The 24,542-nt window shown below is 39.0% G+C and overlaps 1 long non-coding RNA gene across 5 annotated transcripts; it reads right to left on the bottom strand.

Moving 5' to 3' along the window:
- Window positions 1–1,067: 1,067 nt before the first annotated feature.
- On the bottom strand, window positions 1,068–22,315 carry LOC139194107 (uncharacterized). Of its 5 annotated transcripts, none has more exons than XR_011578818.1 (7): window positions 22,216–22,315; window positions 20,329–20,367; window positions 11,104–11,193; window positions 10,466–10,554; window positions 5,017–5,140; window positions 2,924–3,084; window positions 1,068–1,947 (listed from the first exon to the last, which is right to left on the bottom strand). It is a non-coding gene; the product is annotated as an uncharacterized lncRNA (long non-coding RNA). The 5 variants fall into 5 exon arrangements; XR_011578820.1 differs by having other exon boundaries at window positions 5,026–5,140; window positions 10,466–10,540; XR_011578816.1 differs by having other exon boundaries at window positions 10,466–10,540; window positions 22,216–22,307.
- Between the last annotated feature and the right edge of the window lie 2,227 nt (window positions 22,316–24,542).

Genomic DNA, 24,542 nt, shown 5'->3' with positions numbered 1-24,542 from the left:
AGTGATGGTACGGGGCGTCCAAGGATTAGGAAGTAAGTTTTATTATGACTTTCTGTTGATGAGGCTATGATGCATTTTCATTCTTAATTTAATTGTTAATACTCTTAGAAATGACGGAGTATGATTAGCTACAAGGTTGTAGCTAACTATTTTGATCTCTTCCCAATTCAAGTTATATAAACGTACGTTTCAAAATGTTTCAAAATGTTTCAAAATTTATTTATTTATAATTCAGTTTCCTTTCAAGTGAGACAGAAACTCCTTACATGTTGCTCGATTTATTGTTGTTTCAGAATCAAGGCCTTAACTGTAGCTCTAGAAGCTCTCAAGATTGGTCTTTATATGAAGAGCTTTTCAAACTGATTTCTGACTCAGGTTAGGTTTGAAGTTGCATGTTGCCTTGTCTTTTCACTCAAACGTTAACTCTTCTTCTAGCAGAAGAATCATAACCCATTTGGATGACTAGAGATAATATCAATGTTTCTTCAGTTTCGTGCTCTGCAACGTGCTATGTTACTGTGTTCCCCATTAGCATACTTGATTTTAGCTTTGATGTGCTTAAAAAGTTTATCAATGCAAGGGGATGTGAACGAAAAACTATAGTTTGGCCTTCATTACACACCTATCAGTTTGAATCTTGAACCTAGATAAAGAAGTTTACCTCTTCTTTTTTTCCTCCCAGATTGGTGATCAGAATAAGCATATATATTATTGGGACCAAAATGGATTTTCCAATGATGATTATCTTACACTGGGAGTTGACCATGTTCCTCTCTTTTGCGGACGGACTGCCCTCCAATGTTATGAAGATTTCATGTCAAGCTTTGCTAAGAAATTTGAATTCTTAATCGGAACTGTAATAGAAGAAACTAGCAAAAATGCTTGCGCGTTGCTGCGGGACTTGAATGCACCAGCCTTAACCACATGAATTAAGATATTTAACCTGAAAAAAAAAAAATTCAACATAATCAAGAACAAACAAAAGGGATAGATGAGTAAAAGGTGTCGGTAAGATAAGCAGTTCGGCTTTTATATACATTCAACCGAGTTGATTACAAAATGTACAGTTGCAAAAAAATGCTCTGTTTCCTTGAGAAACAGAAGTAACATGCATTTAACACTTATATTGCCCTTCAAGTTAAGATGGCAAAATATATGTCCCACAGGCCAGGCACGTGTTTTAACAGCTAAACAAAAAAACAAAAAAAGTGTGTTCTTGTTTCAGCAACTAATCTTTCAAGCACTAATGTTCAAAGCAAAAAAGATGCAGGATGCCTGTTTCCATAAGTTACAAAAGAAACAGAACGAAGATGTAGTCCACACATAGTCCACACATATCTTGTCCTGCAGGCCAGGCACCTGTTTAAGCAGTTAACAAAAAACATAAAAACTGTTCCGTTGTTGTTTCAGCTAGTAAGTTTTCAAGCACACATGTTCAAAGGCAAAAACATGGAGAGCGGCTTTATAACAGCTGATAAAACATAACAATCAACAAACTAAAGCTTTAAGCAGCTAAATAAGCACGGTTGGGTTTAACCTTGGGAATTAGGAATTAGGATAAGGGCCTAAATGTCAAACAAATTATAAGTATTGTATAAAAGGGTTAAGATAAGGGCCTAAATGTATTATAGAATGTTGCATAGATATGTAAAAACTATTTATATAGAACAAGCACAAATTATTTATATAAAGTATATAGTAGTAGTTTATAGCTTAGCTATGTACACTGATATATACATATTAAGAGATGCCCAAAATATAGTTGCTCCTATTTTACCGATGTACTCCAAACATTGGAATACTTTGACTACTAAGTATTAGTTGGTAGCTTAGTTATATTTGCAGAAACTTCTATACGTAGAGAGTTGATAGGATTTACATAACTTGTTTAGTGCTGATCTTCAACGATGTTGCACTCTTGAGCTCATTCTTTTTTCTCTTTGGTTCCTGTTACAAAACAAATCAACCAAATAAAGAAAAATTAGTATGTCAAACAAAGAAATTATAATAGCTAAAAAAGTAGTTGATCTGTCTACCACACAAATGGTTATACAGCAATGTGTAACAAACAATATGATTATTCACACTTAAAAAGCTATCTTGTTATAAATGGTTGAGAATTAATGTTTTCAATTAAGACTTTTAAACATTTTTTCTATTGTTGGATTGCAAAATGAGCATCCCAAATTGCACATGTAAAGGATCTTGCACGGTTTGCAGAATTTTCTTCCCAAGCTACAGGAAACAAATTTTGGGAATGCAAAAGAGAAGAGCAAAGATTCAGACTCATAGCATGTTATTGACTCAACCACAAATCTGTTGACAACTATCAAAAGACAAAATAGTACTTCTCTCTTAAAAATGTGGTTATCAACCCTTTTTACATATTTTTGTTAAAGTGTAACCTAATTGTTGATTCAATTACAATATCTGAAAACACCTCAAGTCAAGCCACCTGATTTTGGCATTTGGATGAGAAGGGGATGCTAATATATATTTCAAAAACAACATCGTACTTTTCAGTCATTTTCATGGTTCTTACCAAAATTTAAAATCTGGAGACAGTGATGGACTAAGACAGTCAGGAAATAAACAAATATTAGATATAATTCTAGATTCTAAAATAAATATCAGCAAGTCAAAAGTAAAAACATGACAAAATAAGAAATTTGATATTGTAGTTAAAGACCCATATAAGTAATCTGCAACTAAAAAGCTAGATATTAAACCTAAAATCATGTAACTATGTATGAAGCAGAGAATAATGCAGAAAGATGGTTTTCTATAGTGCTGCCAATGACAATTAATTTCTCATGAAAACAAAGAAAAGAGAAACAGAGGTATAAAAGTATATTATTTTTTATAGTTGCAAATATTATGAATTCCAAAAAGAAAAACTACAGATAACACTTCAATCATATACCTAAGCATCTAAAACGCGGCGCCCAAGATACCATTCAAGACAGGGCTCAGCATCATGGATGAATTAACCTATCTGTGTCCCTGAGCTCACTGCATGTCATATACACCCGACCAACTGGGCATAGGAGCATAATGAGGAAAACTTTCAGCACCACTCTGTACCTAAAAAATTAAGGGAGGAACTAATTAAAACGTATCCTCAGTTAGAAGAAAATAATGCATGCATAATAGCCACATGGACCTCACGTATATAAATTGTTGTGGCAATAATTTGCAATAGAAAACATAGTTATAAATAAGATATACGAAATACCAACATTGCAATGGTCTTTTTTTTTTCATTCGATTGTACTGAAGCATGCATCTTAGTGGAGAACAATTAAGTACTACGTGAGGTCTCTATAATGAAATGGGAGATTGAATACAGTCGAGGAAACTGAAAATTCAAATGTACACACACTCCATAGTATTATCTTCACAACCAAAAGAAACGTTTATATATAAGACATATGTTTGACATTGTTTTTCCCCACTCAAATCGTCTTAAGAAAATTCGACTACATTGAGAATAAGCAAAAGAGTACTTTTTACTACCTAATTTACTAACATCCACCAAATCTAAAAGCTACAAAACTTTGATTAAAGAATCAAATAGAATAGCATGAGATGAATAGCATGAGAAAGTTATTAAGACACCATATCTGAATTTTTTGCAAATAAAAACACGTGTATTTCACCTGATTTTCCAATGAAATATAGATGCTTGTATTTCACCAGTACATAAACATGGTTTTAAATATTAGTCTCATCTATGATATATTTTGTACTGTCATAGATAGAGAGATTAATAAAAGAGCTCTCGCAATGTTACTATGTCATAGTAATAAGGGGTGTGCTATCCACACACTTCATTTTACTTCTCACACACCCCTTGATAATTTCAGTCTGTTGATATTCTTCAATTCATCCGATCCGATGACCGAAAATTAAAAAGATATGTGAGAAGTAAAATGAGGTGTGTGGATATCACACCCCTAGTAATAATACATAGGGATATTTTGGATAACATTCTTTGATTAAAACCTTAATAGTATTCAAAGTTTGATCAAAGTCCCTTGAACTTGTACACCTCATTATATTACTATTACTATTTATATTTTTATAGTTTTGACATTAATTATTTGATATTTTATGAGATTTATAATCCTATAAATTTAAAATCCCACATTATAATACCATTAGAAACGGTTACAATAAAAAAATTCAAACATTTTGATTGAATAAATGGATAAAAACTATGTAAAAATAATAAATATATGATACAAAGTTTAGGCATAAAACATAAATATACCATATGTAATTTTTCTATTATTGATTAAATATACAATGTCACGTGACGGTATACACATGGGTACAAACACAAATAAAATTTTAAAAAATATGGGCACAAAAAGAAACTAATATATGGGTACAAATTAAAAATGAAAAGAAAATTGATACAAATTAAAAAATATTTGCAAATTAAAAATGAAAAGAAAATTGATACAAATTAAAAAATATTTGCAAATTAAAAATAGGTACAAACTAAAAATAAAATTATATGATAAAAAAATTTAGCCATAAATATAAATATACTAATTGTAACATTTTTTACCTTAAAGGAATATATTTAAAAATAAAAATATTTTATTATTCAAATAATTAATGATATTATTAATACCCAAGGACCTTGATCAAAAATTGAAAATGAATAGGATTTTAATCAATGGAGTAACAAAAAAAAGGATGTGAACCTAATTTTCCCTAATTTATATTACTTCTTTTATTCTAACCAAACCTATACCAGTTTGTAATATTCAACCAACTTTAAACCTTTTGGATTAGAACACGGGCAAATGAAAAAATAAGTTAAGGCAAAATCTTTAGCACCTCAACTTGCAAAATATTTGCAATATATTGAGATCTATCACAAACAAAACAATGTCGAAACCAAAGATGCTAACTCCCAACACAATCAAAACTACATATAGGAAAAAGGAAATGAAGCTTAAAAAACTTAAATTAGGGAAATGAGTTGGAGAAGCAACAACTGACATTATTTACCAAGGCTTTTCAAGGTTGGCAATATAATGGATATGCTTCCCAGGAGCTTCAACTAAGGCTTGATAAATTGTTGAAATGGGTTGGAGCAGAAGTAATTTGAGTGCCTTCTTTCTGACTACCAAAAAAATATATATTTTAAGATTAGATATTACAAACTGATGTACACATAGTAATAGAATCAGTGTTAATTTCTCCATTTTATAGCAATACCTCATAACAAATCATCGTCGACAAACGAAATGAGTTTTAGTTTTTGATTTAAAAAAGCCAAAGCACATTTTCAGAGAGTCCGTTAGCCAGAGAAAATCAGAATAAGAAGGCTTTGGTGTATTTAACACAATACGTTGAAATGAAGGAAAGCTTATTTATTGATATCCCCGATAAGCTACAAATATGTACATATACATGAATCAAAATAAACACACAAGAGGGAGCCTTCACAAAGGTTGCTTAGGAGAAGTCTGAGCAGTCGGTAGAGCCCCAGAAAGAGAAGGCACCGGAGGGGGATCATTTGGAGCCTCAGTACTGGACAGAACCTTAGAAGGAGGAGGCATCAGAGGTTGATCATTTGGAGCTTCATTACGCAGTACAGCCCCAGAAGACGAAGGCAATAAATGCCTTTGGAACAAACCCACAAATCTCTGATGATCAAGTAAAACCTGACCATCAGTTTCCTTCATCTGGTCAAGTTTCCTCTTCATGTTTGTAGCATAGTCATGTGCGAGCCGGTGCAACTGTTTATTCTCATGCTTGAGCCCCCTAATCTCATGTTTGAGACTCATCACTTCAGCCGCCAATGATTCAACTTGGCGGGTTCGAGCAAATAGGCGTTGGGCCATATTAGACACAGAACCTGCACACTGAACACTGAGAGCCAGCGAATCCTTAACAGCTAACTCATCAGACCGTTTGGAAAGTAGTCTGTTATCTTTGGGAGTGAGAAGGTTCCTGGCCACCACCGCAGCGGTCATATCATTCTTCATCACGGAATCCCCAACGGTAAGAGGACCAGTAGGGGAGACGAATGATGGGCGCCATATGTTGTCTGGAGAAGGCGGGGCTGCCTCTTCAACAAGGTTCAAGTCAAAACGACGGTCAGAGGGGCCAGACATTTTCAAAGGTGTTGAAGAGAGAAGAGGTCGGACAAATCAAGATCTCAGAAGTGCAAGAATGAAGCTTCTACTGGTGGAGATTCAAGTGTGCTTTGGAACTTAATGCTTGATTTAGCCCCTATAAAAATCTGCACTCGACGGAGCTTCAGAAATCGAAGAGGCGCTTGCTCAGAAATCGAAGAGGCGTTTGCTTTCTCAAAAGCTGGGCTGCTTAGAGATCACGAGGGTTGATCTCAGAAATCGAACAGGCGTTTGCTTTCTCAAAAGTTGGGCTGCTCAAAGACCACGAAAGCCGATCTCAGAAATCGAAGAGGCGCTCGCTTTCTCAAAAGTTGGGCTCCCAGAGACCACGATGGCCGATCTCAGAAATCGAAAAGGCACCTACTTTTCCAACCTTGTCAGCACCTGTCACACGCACACTCAGCTTTGCGGAAATTATGGGCATTCTGTCGAAGACTTCTGGGGAAGGTAGAAAACACATGAATCTTACTGTTCAATCACCCACTTCCCACACGCAACAATAGCTCATGGGTACCACAGATAACTTTGCCAAAGTTCTCTGCCAAAGTTGAGCACGTGAAGCTTGCAGCTCCCACTACATCGCTTTGACCAAGAAGGGTAAAAGAATAGCAAAGAAACAGCACTAACAAAGTTTAGACCCATAAATTTTGAAGGTCTAGCTACCATATTATTACCCACAAGGGTAAAGGAACAGTACCACTGCTGGATAATTGGAAAGTCCCTGTGTGTCAACCTCTGTGCTTCGCGGCAAGGTAGACTAGCAAACATGCCCAACCTTTACTCACATTCGAGAAAACACTCCCAATAAGATTGCTTGCTCCAAAATCGAAGAGGCACCGTCCTCCGAATCTCGAGAGCTAGACTCCCAACATGACTACTTTCTTAAAAATCGAAGAGAGGGTAAAGGAACAGTACCATTGCTGGATAATTGGAAAGTCCCTGTGTGTCAACCTCTGTGCTTCGTGTCAAGGTGGACTAGCAAACATGCCCAACCTTTACTCACATTCGAGAAAACACTCCCAACAAGATTGCTTGCTCCAAAATCGAAGAGGCACCGCCCTCCGAATCTCGAGAGCCAGACTCCCAACATGATTACTTTCTCAAAAATCGAAGAGACATTGCTCCCCGAATCTTCGAGAGCCAGACCCCCAGCATGATTGCTTTCTCAAAATCGATGAGGCATCGTTCTCCGAATCAATCGAAGAGGCGCTCGCTTTCTCAAAAGCTGGGCTGCTCATAGACCACGAGGGCCGATCTCAGAAATCGAAGAGGCACCTACTTTTCTAGCCTTGTCAGCACCTGTCACACGCACACTCAGCTTTGCAGAAATTATGGGCATTCTGTCGAAGACTTCTGGTGAAGTAGAAAGCACATGAATCTTACTGTTCAATCACCCACTTCCCACACGCAATAATAGCTCATGGGTACCACATATAACTTTGCTAAAGTTCTCTGCCAAAGTTGAGCACGTGAAGCTTGCAGCTCCCACTACATCGCTCTGACCAAGAAAGGTAAAAGAATAGCAAAGAAACAGCACTAACAAAGTTTAGACACATAAATTTTGAAGGTCTAGCTACCATATTATTACCCACAAGGGTAAAGGAACAGTACCACTGCTGGATAATTGGAAAGTCCCTGTGTGTCAACCTCTGTGCTTCGTGGCAAGGTAGACTAGCAAACATGCCCAACCTTTACTCACATTCGAGAAAACACTCCCAACAAGATTGCTTGCTCCAAAATCGTAGAGGCACCGTCCTCCGAATCTTGAGAGCCAGACTCCCAACATGACTACTTTCTCAAAATCGAAGAGAGGGTAAAGGAACAGTACCATTGCTGGATAATTGGAAAGTCCCTGTGTGTCAACCTTTGTGCTTCGTGGCAAGGTAGACTAGCAAACATGCCCAACCTTTACTCACATTCGAGAAAACACTCCCAACAAGATTGCTTGCTCCAAAATCGAAGAGGCACCGCCCTCCGAATCTCGAGAGCCAGACTCCCAACATGATTACTTCCTCAAAAATCGAAGAGACACTGCTCTCCGAATCTCGAGAGCCAGACCCCCAGCATGATTGCTTTCTCAAAAATCGAAGAGGCATCGTTCTCCGAATCTCGAGAGCCAGATACCACAGACCACTTTTTCAAAAGTGCTCTGACAGAGTTAAAACATGTGAAACTGGCAGCTCCCACTACCGTGCTATGACCAAACAGGGTAAAGGAATAACATTACTACTTGTTGTTAGGAAGACTCCTATATATGTCGACCCCCATCCCCAACGGACAGGCAGACCTGCAAAAATGCTCAACCCTTCATCATATCTGAGAGGGCACTCCCAACGAAGTCTTTCGAAATATTCAGCTTTCTTTCCCCCCGATAATACCTCTACAAACAAGCTATACTAGAGCAAGAATATCTCATATCATCAGGGTTAAAAGCAAGAGTATCCCATATCATGCTTTTTCCCTATCTTTTCCTTTGGCCTTGTTTTTACCTGCAAGACAAGGAGAAAGAGAGCAATCAGTCAGCACTTGGAATCAAGCTTCCAGCCAGGAACTGACTGCCTGGAACCCCTTACCTGATTACTTACCTGGCATTGCTCTCGAGTACTCATCTTCAACATCTTATGTTTCCAGGGAAGATTCCGCATCTGCTTGAGGAATAGATAGGGCAAGTGCGAAGGATACAAGGAAGCATGTGGAGACAAGCGTAACAGCACACGTGCCGATACATCCATTACTCTGTCAAAAGCAAAAGTATCCCATATCAGCAGGGTGGAACGTACTCTAGATTTGATGGACTTGTTTTGACCCTCAAATTCTTCAGTCGGCCTTATACTCTGGAGGAAACCAGAAAACCCTCCAGCTCAGTTCAAGAATAAGCCTGTGGAAAGTTACTTCTTCAAAAGCAAAAGTATCTCATATCATCTCTTCTCATTTTTCTTCTCTTTATCCTTCATGCTGCTGCAAGATGGGGAGAAGGTGAACAATCAGTCGGAGCTCTGATTGCTTACCTTGTCTGTCACCTCTTTCAGCAGACCCCTTAGCTCGGCGACTTGGGGGACTCCTACTACATGGTTTGTATCGCGCTTGACCAAGCCTGAAACTACAAGTAAGCTTCAAGTGAAATTGATACATTACCTTGTGCATCTCCACCAGTTAAAGATACCACCCCTGGATGGAGGAAGAGTACTTCCAGAGAAGATGCCACATCTACCTATGAGACAGATAAGGCAAGTCAAGACAACACCACACTCCGATACTTAGAAGTTTCGTGATTACGAGATCATTCTCCCACAATATTTCCTAATGTCATTTGTACTAAATCATTCACTTGTACTCACTAAAGGAGAGCTTGAACCTATGTACTTGTGTAAACCCTTCACAATTAATGAGAACTCTTCTATTCCGTGGACGTAGCCAATCTGGGTGAACCACGTACATTTTGTGTTTGCTTTCCTATCTCTATCCATTTATATACTTATCCACACTAATGACCGGAGCAATCTAGCGAAGATCACAAAAAGCGACCGTTTTCGCTACCTAGGATCTATCTTGCAAGAGAACGGAGAATTAGATGGAGATCTCAACCATAGAATACGAGCTGGATGGATTAAGTGTAAGAGTGCATCCAGCGTGTTGTGTGACCGTCGTAGGCCACTGAAGCTCAAGGGAAAATTTTATAGGATGGCAATAAGGCCAGCGATGTTGTATGGCACAGAATGTTGGGCGGTGAAGCATCAACACGTACACAAAATGGGTGTAGCGGAGATGAGGATGCTTCGTGGGATGTGTGGGCACACGAGAAAGGATAAGATTGGGAATGAGGATATCCGAGGTAAAGTAGGAGTAGCCGAAATTGTAGGAAAGATGAGAGAAAATCGGCTCCGGTGATTTGGACATGTGCAAAGAAGGCCGACTGACGCTCCGGTTCGAAGATGTGACTACGGGACAGAGGTTCAGGGCCGAAGGGGTAGAGGAAGACCTAGGAAAATTTTGGAAGAGACTCTAAGAAAAGACTTAGAGTACTTAGATCTAACGGAGGACATGACACAAAACCGAGCGCAATGGCGTTCTAGGATTCATATAGCCGACCCCACTTAGTGGGAAAAGGCTTTGTTGTTGTTGTTGTTGTTGTTGTTAGTTTCTCAAGCAGCCTTTACATATTCAATCTCCAAAACCCACAATTTAAACTAAAACCCACAAATTTAAACGAAAAACTCTATAAAATCATGAAAAATTTAATAAATCCAAGTATATTAATCACAAATTCGATCATACAAATCTTCACATCCAATAAGTCTAGAAGGTACCTAGCTTCGTTGCAAAATCGTATCTATACATGCCAAAGCTCAAATTTCCTTGCAGCTGCCTTGATTCGATAAGTCCTGATTCAAGCAGACTTTAAAAAAGGTTTTCGATCATTACTTTTTTAATTTGTTTTGGAAATGCGGCCAGATCATGTTGTCTAAAACAATTGTTAACATGTTATTGTAGAATTTATTATAGCAACGAGTAAACAATTTAACTCGAAAACCTGCAAGCTAGTGGCTCCAAGACGAAAAAAAACTGTACAAACCCCAAATCAACTAAGTTACAAAACAACTAAATATGCAAACAACATCAATCTGTGTAGCGATCTAATTTTTTATTTTGTAATTAAATTTAATCTCAATTTTTTGCCCAACAATGGAACCATCAGAGGTTGTGTAGCAATAGTGCACAACAGTTTAGTAAACACCATAAGAGAATGGGGATAAATTGAATATTAATACATATACATCTATCAGAATAGCTAAACATGTAACATAATTCAAACCAATAAACCATCATTCAATTTGAATTTTGAAGTAATCTGTCCATATTGCCTAAACTACTTAACCAAAAGAGAACAAATTTACTGGAAAAATTCTAATTTTTCCTAATATATTAGTAGAGAACAATTTCTTACATGTTTCAATATATCCACAAAAATGGTTCTTTTTCCTTATGAATCTGACATGGACACCTGCAACTCCCCTATAGAAATAAAAAAAACAACCTGAAAAATTAAAAGGAAATGATTAGACCCAATACTCTCTGATGAATTCCAACAAATTGAATAGGGGTTTACATAAATAGGCAGAAATTAAAAAAAATGCATTCAAATACATGAACAAAAGATAGTAAAACAACAAAAAATCAAGAGAAATCAACTTTGCAGTAAACTCTAGATCCCAAAACAAAAAAATTATTCCTTCTCTATTCCTTAGCTAGTCACCACTCTCAAAATTCCTCAATCCCTTATATCTCACAAAGAGAAACACATGCATGTCCATTTCCACTCTTAAAACCGAAAAAAATGTTACGGTTTCTTAGTTTCTTACCCAAATCACCAATTTTTTAAGAGTGGAAATGGACATTTTAGACAAATTGGTAAGTTCGAGTCAATTCAAATCAAATTTTTGCAACACAAATGTGAAATAGATACACAAAACACCAACATTACAATGGTTTTTTTTTTTTTTTCATTCACAAATGTGAAACAGATACACAAAACACCAACATTACAATGGTTTTTTTTTCATTCACAGATGTGAAACAGATACACAAAACACCAACATCATACATTCTTTTCTTGTGGCTTTGGTGGCTTTGGCAAATGGTTTTTTTTTTTTTTTTTTTTTTTTTTTTTTTTTTTTTTGTTCAAGGCAATGGACAACTCCGCCTATGTCTTACATGGCCGGTCCCAAGCCCGGATAAAGGAGGAGGGGGAGGGCGTCAGGTAGTCGACAGCCGGCACTCCATGATCACGTCGAATCCTTATGAAAATGAATCCAGAACAAAATCGCGCTAAAGCTAGGGCGTCACCCGTAAGTGGCGCGCTGTGTGGCCCGAGCACAGTGATAAGTGAGCAAGGGTCGCTGTATCTCCATCGGCACCCGGATGCAGTGTTAAATGAGCAAGGGGGCCATAGAAACTTCTTTTCGAACGACTCCACTCAAAGTTGTTTGGGAGCATATGCTCCTATCAACTTTACCCGGGACACACAAAAGAAGTACTTTGATCCTATTAGACGGGGGAGGGTGAAGAAGCTAGGACAGAAGGGTAGAGTTCAAGAGAGCAAAATGCGTTTAGGAACGTGGAATATAGGAACCTTAACGGGAAAATCTATGGAAGTAGTGGAAGTTATGGTGAGGAGAAGGATAAATATTATGTGCCTACAAGAAACTAAGTGGGTTGGTAGTAAGGCAAAGGATCTAGAAAACTCAGGGTTTAAACTTTGGTATTCGGGCACAAATAGAACGAGAAACGGTGTTGGCATCATCGTGGACAAGACCTTGGTACAAGATGTTGTAGATGTCAAGAGGGTAGGAGATAGAATCATGGCAATCAAGATTGTAATAGGACAAGAACTTATCAATGTGATTAGTGCGTACGCACCTCAAGTAGGGTTGGATACGAGTTCGAAGGAGAAATTTTGGGAAGATCTTGGAGACTTGGTGCAAGGAATTGCTCAGACGGAGAAGTTATTTATAGGAGGAGATTTAAATGGACACGTGGGCAGGGAGACAGGCAACTATGGAGGTTTTCATGGTGGCCATGGTTTTGGGGAGAGAAACGAGGATGGAAAAGCTATCTTGGATTTTGCAATGGCATATGATCTCTTCTTAGCCAACACCTTCTTTAAGAAGAGAGAAGAACATGTGATCACCTACAAGAGTGGGTCGTCAAAAACACAAATAGATTTTCTTCTAATGAGGAAAGGGGATCGTATAACTTGTAAGGATTGCAAAGTTATACCAGGAGAGAGCGTGGCTAATCAACATCGCTTGTTGGTGATGGATGTACATATCAAAAGAGTAAGACAAAAGAACAAGACTTGGAAGTGCCCAAGAACTAGATGGTGGAATCTAAAAGAAGAAAAACAAGCCATTTTCAAAGAGAAGGTAATCACCCAATGTGTGTGGGATAGAGAGGGGGAAGCTAGCCAAATGTGGGATTCCATGGCTAGTTGTATCCGAAAAGTAGCAAAAGAGGTATTAGGAGAGTCCAAGGGCTTTGCCCCACACCAAAAGGAATCTTGGTGGTGGAATGAGGAGGTACAAACAAAGGTGAAGGCTAAGAAGGAATGTTGTAAAGCCATATACAAGGAGAGGACCGATGAAAATGGTGAAAGGTATAGAAAAGCGAAGCAAGAGGCGAAGAAAGCTGTCAGAGAAGCTAAGTTAGCGGCTTACGACGATATGTATAAACGACTAGATACCAAAGAAGGAGAGTTGGATATCTATAAACTAGCTAGAGCAAGGGAAAAGAAGACAAGGGACCTAAACCAAGTGAGGTGCATCAAGGATGAGGATGGAAAGGTTCTTGCTACAGAGAACGCGGTTAAAGACAGATGGAGAGGTTATTTTCATAATCTTTTCAATGAAGGACATGAAAGGAGTGCTTCTTTAGGGGAGTTGAGTAACTCAGAAGAGTGTAGAAACTACTCCTTTTATCGTCGAATCCGGAAGGAAGAAGTGGTTGTAGCTTTGAAGAAGATGAAGCATAGAAAAGCAATAGGCCCAGACGATATACCAATCGAAGTGTGGAAAGTTTTGGGAGAGACAGGTATAACATGGCTCACTGACCTTTTCAATAGGATTTTGAAAACGAAGAAGATGCCAAATGAGTGGCGAACGAGCACTTTGGTGCCTATCTACAAGAATAAGGGCGACGTACAAAATTGCATGAACTATAGGGGTATTAAGCTAATGAGTCATACAATGAAGCTCTGGGAGAGAGTCATTGAGCATAGATTGAGGCAAGAGACACGGGTTTCGGACAACCAATTCGGGTTCATGCCAGGGCGCTCAACCATGGAGGCAATCTATCTCTTACGAAGATTGATGGAAAGATATAGAGATGGGAAAAAAGATTTACACATGGTCTTTATAGATTTGGAAAAAGCGTATGATAGGGTCCCAAGAGACATTCTTTGGAGGATTTTAGAGAAGAAAGGAGTACGAGTAGCATATATCCAAGCTATAAAGGATATGTATGAAGGAGCAAAGACCGCCGTAAGAACTCATGAAGGACAAACCGAAAGCTTTCCCATAACTGTAGGATTACATCAAGGCTCATCCTTAAGTCCTTACCTTTTTGCGTTGGTAATGGATGAGTTAACAGGACATATTCAAGATGATATTCCTTGGTGTATGCTTTTCGCAGACGATATAGTGTTGATAGATGAAACTCAGGAAGGGGTAAATGCAAAGCTTAACCTTTGGAGAGAAGTGTTGGAATCTAAAGGTCTTCGCCTCAGCCGATCAAAGACAGAATATATGGAGTGCAAGTTCAGTGCAAATGGAGGCCAAAACGAGTTAGGGGTGAGGATCGGAGATCAAGAAATACCAAAGAGCGACCGTTTTCGTTACCTAGGATCTATCTTGCAAAAGAACGGAGAATTAGATGGAGATCTCAACCATAGAATACAAGCTGGATGGATGAAGTGGAAGAGTGCATCCGGCGTGTTGTGTGACCGCCGTATGCCACTGAAGCTCAAGGGAAAATTTTATAGGACGGCAATAAGGCCGGCAATGCTGTATGGCACAGAATGTTGGGCGGTGAAACATCAACACGTACACAAAATGGGTGTAGCGGAGATGAGGATGCTTCGTTGGATGTGTGGGCACACGAGAAAGAATAAGATTAGGAATGAGGATATCCGGGGTAAAGTAGGAGTAGCCGAAATTGAAGGAAAGATGAGAGAAAATCGGTTACGGTGGTTTGGACATGTGCAAAGAAGGCCTACTGACGCTCCGATTAGAAGATGCGACTATGGGACAGAGGTTTAGGGCCGAAGGGGTAGAGGAAGACCTAGGAAAACTTTGGAAGAGACTCTAAGAAAAGACTTAGAGTACTTGGATCTAACGAAGGACATGACACAGGATCGAGCACAATGGCGTTCTAAGATTCATACAGCCGATCCCACTCAGTGACTTGGATTTTCCAAGTCTCCAACCAAGAAGTTTTCCCCACTCGGGAAATTAAGGGAACACTACCCCAACCTACATGCTCCACTCAGAAAGCTTCAACATACAAGCTTCAACAAAAGAAAATTCAAAGAACTTAGCGAAGAAGGCTTTGGTGTATTTAACACAATACGTTGAAATGAAGGAAAGCTTATTTATTGATATCCCCGATAAGCTACAAATATGTACATATACATGAGTCAAAATAAACACACAAGAGGGAGCCTTCACAAAGGTTGCTTAGGAGAAGTCTTAGCAGTCGGTAGAGCCCCAGAAAGAGAAGGCACCGGAGGGGGATCATTTGGAGCCTCAGTACTGGACAGAACCCTAGAAGGAGGAGGCATCAGAGGTTGATCATTTGGAGCTTCATTACGCGGTACAGCCCCAGAAGACGAAGGCAATAAATGCCTTTGGAACAAACCCACAAATCTCTGATGATCAAGTAAAACCTGACCATCAGTTTCCTTCATCTGGTCAAGCTTCCTCTTCATGTTTGTAGCATAGTCATGTGCGAGCCGGTGCAACTGTTTATTCTCATGCTTGAGCCTTCTAATCTCCTGTTTGAGACTCATCACTTCAGCCGCCAATGATTCAACTTGGCGGGTTCGAGCAAATAGGCGTTGTGCCATATTAGACACAGAACCTGCACACTGAACACTGAGAGCCAGCGAATCCTTAACAGCTAACTCATCAGACCGTTTGGAAAGTAGTCTGTTATCTTTGGGAGTGAGAAGGTTCCTGGCCACCACCGCAGCGGTCATATCATTCTTCATCACGGAATCCCCAACGGTAAGAGGACCAGTTGGGGAGACGAAGGATGGGCGCCATATGTTGTCTGGAGAAGGCGGGGCTGCCTCTTCAACAAGGTTCAAGTCAAAACGACGGTCGGAGGGGCCGGACATTTTCAAAGGTGTTGAAGAGAGAAGAGGTCGGACAAATCAAGATCTTAGAAGTGCAAGAATGAAGCTTCTACTGGTGGAGATTCAAGTGTGCTTTGGAACTTAATGCCAGCCCCTATAAAAATCTGCACTCGACGGAGCTTCAGAAATCAAAGAGGCGCCTGCTCAGAAATCGAAGAGGCGTTTGCTTTCTCAAAAGCTGGGCTGCTTAGAGATCACGAGGGTTGATCTCAGAAATCGAAGAGCCGTTTGCTTTCTCAAAAGTTGGGCTGCTCAAAGACCACGAAGGCCGATCTCAGAAATCGAAGAGGCGCTCGCTTTCTCAAAAGCTGGGCTCCCTAGAGACCACGAGGGCCGATCTCAGAAATCGAAGAGGCACCTACTTTTCCAGCCTTGTCAGCACCTGTCACACGCACACTCAGCTTTGCGGAAATTATGGGCATTCTGTCAAAGACTTCTGGGGAAGTAGAAAACACATGAATCTTACTGTTCAATCACCCACTTCCCACACGCAACAATAGCTCATGGGTACCACATATAACTTTGCCAAAGTTCTCTGCCAAAGTTGAGCACGTGAAGCTTGCAGCTCCCACTACATCGCTCTGACCAAGAAGGGTAAAAGAATAGCAAAGAAACAGCACTAACAAAGTTTAGACCCATAAATTTTGAAAGTCTAGCTACCATATTATTACCCACAAGGGTAAAGGAACAGTACCACTGCTGGATAATTGGAAAGTCCATGTATGTCAACCTCTGTGCTTCGTGGCAAGGTAGACTAGCAAACATGCCCAACCTTTACTCACATTCGAGAAAACACTCCCAATAAGATTGCTTGCTCCAAAATCGAAGAGGCACCGTCCTCCGAATCTAAAGAGCCAGACTCCCAACATGACTACTTTCTTAAAAATCGAAGAGAGGGTAAAGGAACAGTACCATTGCTGGATAATTGGAAAGTCCCTGTGTGTCAACCTCTGTGCTTCGTGGCAAGGTAGACTAGCAAACATGCCCAACCTTTACTCACATTCGAGAAAACACTCCCAACAAGATTGCTTGCTCCAAAATCGAACAGGCACCGCCCTCCGAATCTCGAGAGCCACTCTCCCAACATGATTACTTTCTCAAAAATCGAAGAGACACTGCTCCCCGAATCTCGAGAGCCAGACCCCCAGCATGATTGCTTTCTCAAAAATCGGTGAGGCACCGTTCTCCGAATCAATCGAAGAGGCGCTCGCTTTCTCAAAAGCTGGGCTGCTCAGAGACCACGAGGGCCGATCTCAGAAATCAAAGAGGCACCTACTTTTCTAGCCTTGTCAGCACCTGTCACACGCACACTCAGCTTTGCAGAAATTATGGGCATTCTGTCGAAGACTTCTGGTGAAGTAGAAAGCACATGAATCTTACTGTTCAATCACCCACTTCCCACACGCAACAATAACTCATGGGTACCACAGATCACTTTGCCAAAGTTCTCTGCCAAAGTTGAGCACGTGAAGCTTGCAGCTCCCACTACATCGCTCTGACCAAGAAAGGTAAAAGAATAGCAAAGAAACAGCACTAACAAAGTTTAGACACATAAATTTTGAAGGTCTAGCTACCATATTATTACCCACAAGGGTAAAGGAACAGTACCACTGCTGGATAATTGGAAAGTCCCTGTGTGTCAACCTCTGTGCTTCGTGGCAAGGTAGACTAGCAAACATGCCCAACCTTTACTCACATTCGAGAAAACAGTCCCAACAAGATTGCTTGCTCCAAAATCGAAGAGGCACCGTCCTCCGAATCTCGAGAGCCAGACTCCCAACATGACTACTTTCTCAAAATCGAAGAGAGGGTAAAGGAACAGTACCATTGCTGGATAATTGGAAAGTCCCTATGTGTCAACCTTTGTGCTTCGTGGCAAGGTAGACTAGCAAACATGTCCAACCTTTACTCACATTCGAGACAACACTCCCAACAAGATTGCTTGCTCCAAAATCGAAGAGGCACCGCCCTCCGAATCTCGAGAGCCAGACTCCCAACATGATTACTTCCTCAAAAATCGAAGAGACACTGCTCTCCGAATCTCGAGAGTCAGACCCCCAACATGATTGCTTTCTCAAAAATCGAAGAGGCATCGTTCTCCGAATCTCGAGAGCCAAATACCACAGACCACTTTTTCAAAGTGCTCTGACAGAGTTAAAACATGTGAAACTGGCAGCTCCCACTACCGTGCTATGACCAAGCAGGGTAAAGGAATAGCATTACTACTTGTTGTTAGGGAGACTCCTATATATGTCGACCTCCATCCCCAACGGACAGGCAGACCTGCAAAAATGCTCAACCCTTCATCATATCTGAGAGGGCACTCCCAACAAAGCCTTTCGAAATATTCAGCTTTCTTTCCCCCCGATAATACCTCTGCAAACAAGCTATACTAGAGCAAGAATATCTCATATCATCAGGGCTAAAAGCAAGAGTATCCCATATCATGCTTTTTCCCTGTTTTTTCTTTTGGCCTTGTTTTTACCTGCAAGACAAGGAGAAAGAGAGCAATCAGTCAGCACTTGGAATCAAGCTTCCAGCCAGGAACTGACTGCCTGGAACCCCTTACCTGATTACTTACCTGGCATTGGTCTCGAGTACTCATCTTCAACATCTTATGTTTCCAGGGAAGATTCCGCATCTGCTTGAGGAACAGATAGGGCAAGTGCGAAGGATACAAGGAAGCATGTGGAGACAAGCGTAACAGCACACGTGCCGATACATCCATTACTCTGTCAAAAGCAAAAGTATCCCATATCAGCAGGGTGGAACGTACTCTAGATTTGATGGACTTGTTTTGACCCTCAAATTCTTCAGTCGGCCTTATACTCTGGAGGAAACCAGAAAACCCTCCAGCTCAGTTCAAGAATAAGCCTGTGGAAAGTTACTTCTTCAAAAGCAAAAGTATCTCATATCATCTCTTCTCATTTTTCTTCTCTTTATCCTTCATGCTGCTGCAAGATGGGGAGAAGGTGAACAATCAGTCGGAGCTCTGATTGCTTACCTTGTCTGTCACCTCTTTCAGCAGACCCCCTAGCTCGGCGACTTGGGGGACTCCTACTACATGGTTTGTATCGCGCTTGACCAAGCCTGAAACTACAAGTAAGCTTCAAGTGAAATTGATACATTACCTTGTGCATCTCCACCAGTTAAAGATACCACCCCTGGATGGAGGAAGAGTACTTCCAGAGAAGATGCCACATCTACCTATGAGACAGTTAGGCAAGTCAAGACGACACCACACTCCGATACTTAGAAGTTTCGTGATTACGAGATCATTCTCCCACAATATTTCCTAATGTCATTTGTACTAAATCATTCACTCGTACTCACTAAAGGAGAGCTTGAACCTATGTACTTGTGTAAACCCTTCACAATTAATGAGAACTCTTCTATTCCGTGGACGTAGCCAATCTGGGTGAACCACGTACATCTTGTGTTTGCTTTCCTATCTCTATCCATTTATATACTTATCCACACTAATGACCGGAGCAATCTAGCGAAGATAACAAAAAGCGACCGTTTTCGTTACCTATGATCTATCTTGCAAGAGAACGGAGAATTAGATGGAGATCTCAACCATAGAATACGAGCTAGATGGAAAGAGTGCATCCGGCGTGTTGTGTGACCGTCGTAGGCCACTGAAGCTCAAGGGAAAATTTTATAGGACGGCAATAAGGCCAACGATGTTGTATGGCAGAGAATGTTGGGTGGTGAAGCATCAACACGTACACAAAATGGGTGTAGCGGAGATGAGGATGCTTCGTGGGATGTGTGGGCACACGAGAAAGGATAAGATTGGGAATGAGGATATCCGAGGTACAGTAGGAGTAGCCGAAATTGTAGGAAAGATGAGAGAAAATCGGCTCTGGTGATTTGGACATGTGCAAAGAAGGCCGACTGACGCTCCGGTTCGAAGATGTGACTACGGGACTGAGGTTCAGGGCCGAAGGGGTAGAGGAAGACCTAGGAAAACTTTGGAAGAGACTCTAAGAAAAGACTTAGAGTACTTGGATCTAACGGAGGACATGACACAAAACCGAGCGCAATGGCGTTCTAGGATTCATATAGCCGACCCCACTTAGTGGGAAAAGGCTTTGTTGTTGTTGTTGTTGTTGTTGTCAAGGCAATGGACGGCAGCAGAAAAGGGGGAGAGCAGACAGGTAGCAGATAAGCTGCAGAAAAACAGCAGAAAAGCAGGAAAAAAGAAGTAGAAATTAAGCAGAAAAGCAAGAAATAATCAAATTGACTCGAACTTACCAATTTTTTATTCAAAAAGGAGTTGGAATCGAACTAAACCTGAAAAATATCATATATCCAATATTAAGTGCATACACCTATAAACTAATCTTTATATATACTTTAAAATAATATGGATCAATGTAATCTAAAATGTTATTATATTCAATACGGCAATACCAAATTGTAAAGTGAACTCTAAAAAGTAAGGCCTATGGTAGACATCTGTATTATGCAGCAGTGGACCTTTGGGATGAAAGGAAAGCATTTTCCTTCTGGTCTATAGTGAGATTAAATTGTTAGCATCTAATCAAATTGCCGTGAAAAAATACAACAATTGTGATTGACATATAAGTATGAATGAATCTTCCCATTCCACATTATAATTGGAGAGTGTTAAGTAGGAAAGGTAAACCCTTTCAATGCAATACTTGAAAAAGAAATAACATGAATATAAAAAAAATAATAAAATAAAACTGACATGAGGAAATTAAAGTTACTTTTGCATATCCATGAGCCATTACAAAGAAATAATTGCAGCATTATGAAGTAATAGCTTTTGCTAAATTTGATCATTTACCCTTTAAGGAAAAAAAAATTAAATTTGCTATTTGCAAGCTAAATCCTTCATCTCACGCTTACGGAATTAATGATAGAATAAGCTTATGTACTCTTGAAACAGAAAGTGAAATGACAGACCTCTGTGTTTTTCTTTTTCCTAACATGAATTGCGAACAGACAACAACATAAACCATGAACAAATTATTCAACATACAACCTAATATTCTACAGCCGGCCAATCACTCTTACCATACTATCCTTCCATCTGCAAGCATTTACATCTCCAATCACTGTAACCATACTTGAAAAAATGCCAACAGGGCAAATGGGTCCGGAATTATAATCACATTAGCTAGGGTTTTGAAACGATAAAAGTGAATATACTCTTGCGCCATGAAGTAAAGACACAGGAAAACCACATGTACAAAAACACATGTTGGACTTCATTACTCTTATCGTCCCTACCAATATCAGATCACTATCCAATAGTCAATTCACATCCAAATATCCAATTTCCTCAAACAAACAAAATATACAATTTAAGCAAATAACCTGTAGACAAGATTCACTTTAATCAATATCCAATTTCCCCAATCACCTAAACCTTCCTTCCTCCCTAGTCCAGCAGATATTTGTTAATTAAATATCTTTTGCTAATGTCCTGTCCACAGTTAGAAGCTTGTATTCTGTTGTGCCATCCAGTTAAGCGCCCAGGTTAAAAAAAATATGTTAAAGGTCTCTTTAAACTAATTGAAAAATTATACCACAAGTTAATTAGCCTCCGCTAGTATTATGTAGAGTTACACTCCACACCCTTACTGACCAAAACATACATTCTAATAGATAAACATGAGCTAGCATATCTTTTCTTCTTCTAATTGAAATGATATTCCTACTAAAATAAAGATACTATTGAGCTAGGGTTGGTGTGACGGCTATTCTACAAGGCAAGGGTTGTTCACAAACTTTTGTTTGTACCTGAACACTGGTTTGTGTTACAATATTATAGCAAATTATAATTTGAATAGAACAATAATATTACGTGTCGATATTTCAAATTTGTGTGTGTGTGTATTTTCAGCCTTCTAAGAAGCCATTGAAGAATTAATCTTTCTCTATTCTTTGGCAACTTTGAAAGCCTAAAGGAAGCACATGTACATTGCATATGCACATATACGTGTTTAGGAATATAACACCGCATCCTGATTCATTCATTGCAGAGAGATGTATATAGTTAACAACAAGTACTATTATAGGATACAAAATAAATCCCATATTATATGATAGCGAGTGAGAGAAAAGGGGAGGAGGAGGAGGAGGAGCAAATCTGCTGCGAAGAATTTATACCTTTTCAAAACTTTTGGATTTATTTAAATTTTATATGACTTCTGGTGGATAGACAGTCTACTTTCAAAACTGCTGGAATCAATGGTGGTCTTTTTCGCTGATCAGCTGCATATTCAGAGAGTTTTCAGAATTCAGATTATACAAGTTCACTAGTACTCATTCACTAGTTCCAAAAGTGAGAATCTTTTAGCCCCAGAAATATGCTACTGAAAAATCAAATGAACTACAAAAATAAAAATAAAAACAAATTTAAAGAAAATCACCTGCCATTGTTGATGATGACACAGTTCCCGCCATATTCTCGTACATAAATATAATCCTTATTTGACTGAAGTGCACCACAATAAGGGGGCAAAAACCCACGTCTATCACTTTCAACTGATTAAAAAAAGATCAAAACCCTTCAACCGAAAACTGCAAAAGAAGAAAAAAAATCAAATTAATAAAAACCAAACTAAACCAAATTCATAGCTTCGTTTTCACATTTTAATTTGTACAGGAAGAACACCTCCATGTTCATACACAAAACATACATACAGATCAACAAAATTGCAAAACTTCGGACAATCAACTCGAATCACATCACGAAAAAAGCAATTTGACCCTACACCAGAACCAACATCCAATTTTATCTGGAGATTTCAACAAAGTACTCAGAAATCAACATGCAATTTGAGCCTAAACCCTAAATAACAAAAACCCATCGAAAATCAGAAACCCTTACCTTGATTCGTGTCGGCTTCAAGATTCGCATGGCGGCCTGTCGTTTGGGTTCAAGATTTGTGAAGAGGAAAGACAGGTCTGGGTTCGAGATTGTGAAGAGGAAAGACAGGTCTAGGTTCAAGATTTGGGGCTCACGGGAAAGAGAGAGGGAGATATGAGCGAGAGGGAGATTTGGGATCCACTGGGAAAGAAAGAGGGAGATTTCAAGCTTTTGTCCAAACTTGGAAAATTGAAAAACAGCGCCTATTTTCAGTATTGCACCGCCAAAATTATCACAACTCGTGCGACGTATGTATACAATTTGACGTCGCGCAAAGTGGTTACAATTTGACGTCGCGCAAGCGTTGTGCAAAGTATTTTTTTTTAAATTTATTATAAAAATGACTGAAAATATGATTTTCTTCCTTTCAAATTCAAATGTTTTTAACATAAACCCCACAATAATATATTTTTCTAACAAAAACCCACAATAATTTTTTTACATATACATCATTCAATTTCTTAAGTGTTATAAGTACAAAATAAATAAATTAAAATCTACTTAGTAAATATATATATATATATATATATCATTGAACTTGATGGAAAACGCATTGTACGAAACTAGTTTCAAAGATCCAACCGTCAAACTTGTTTGTATATGCTTCGAGATCGCGTACACCAAAAATCGTAAAAAACAAACATGTAGAGATCAAGTAACGGGACAAACATTTTCGGTGGCTATAAACGAAAATCACGATTTAACGATTATTTTCCGATTTTGATGATTTTTTACAGCTACACTCCTTGATCCTATATGAATACAATAAACTAATTCAATCGTCAATTTAAAATATTTACACAAGTGGATACGACAAAATCTTATGTTATACTTAATGAAAGTATAAATAAACACCAAGTGTTAGTGAATCTAATGTTTTGATGAGATACGCATCATACGAAACTAGTTTCAACGATCCAACCGTTAAATTTGTTTGTACATCCTTCAAGATCGCATACGCCAAAAATAGCAAAAAACAAACATGCAGAGATCAAGTAACGGGACAAACCTTTTTTACGGCTATAAACGAAAAAAATCACGATTTAACGGTTATTTTAACTCTGATTTTGATGATTTTTTGTAGCTACACTCTTTAACCCTATATGAATACAATGAACTAATTCGATCGTCAATTTAAAATATTTACACAAGTGGATACCACAAAATCTTATGTTATACTTAATAGAAGTATAAATAAACTCCAAGTGTTAGGGGATCTAATGTTTTGATGGAGTACGCATTGTACGAAACTAGGTTCAACGATCCAACCGTCAAACTTGTTTGTATATGCTTCGCGATCGCATACGCCAAAAATTGAAAAAAAACATACATTTAGAGATCAAGTAACGAGACAAACCTTTTCGAAGGCTATAAATGAAAAATCACAATTTAACGGTTATTTTAACTCTGATTTTGATGATTTTTTATAGCTACGCTCTTTAACCCTATATGAATACAATGAACTAATTTGATCGTCAATTTAAAATATTTACACAAGTGGATACCACAAAAGAAAAAGGCAATGCAAGAACCCCAAAAGAAAAGCAAAAGGGCAAAAAGAAAA

The sequence above is a fragment of the Malus domestica genome, chromosome 03 (genome assembly GCF_042453785.1).
Source record: "Malus domestica chromosome 03, GDT2T_hap1".
Classification (NCBI taxonomy): Eukaryota; Viridiplantae; Streptophyta; class Magnoliopsida; order Rosales; family Rosaceae; genus Malus; species Malus domestica.
Note: the sequence above shows the minus strand (reverse complement) of the source record. Positions and strands in the feature narration are given on the sequence as shown.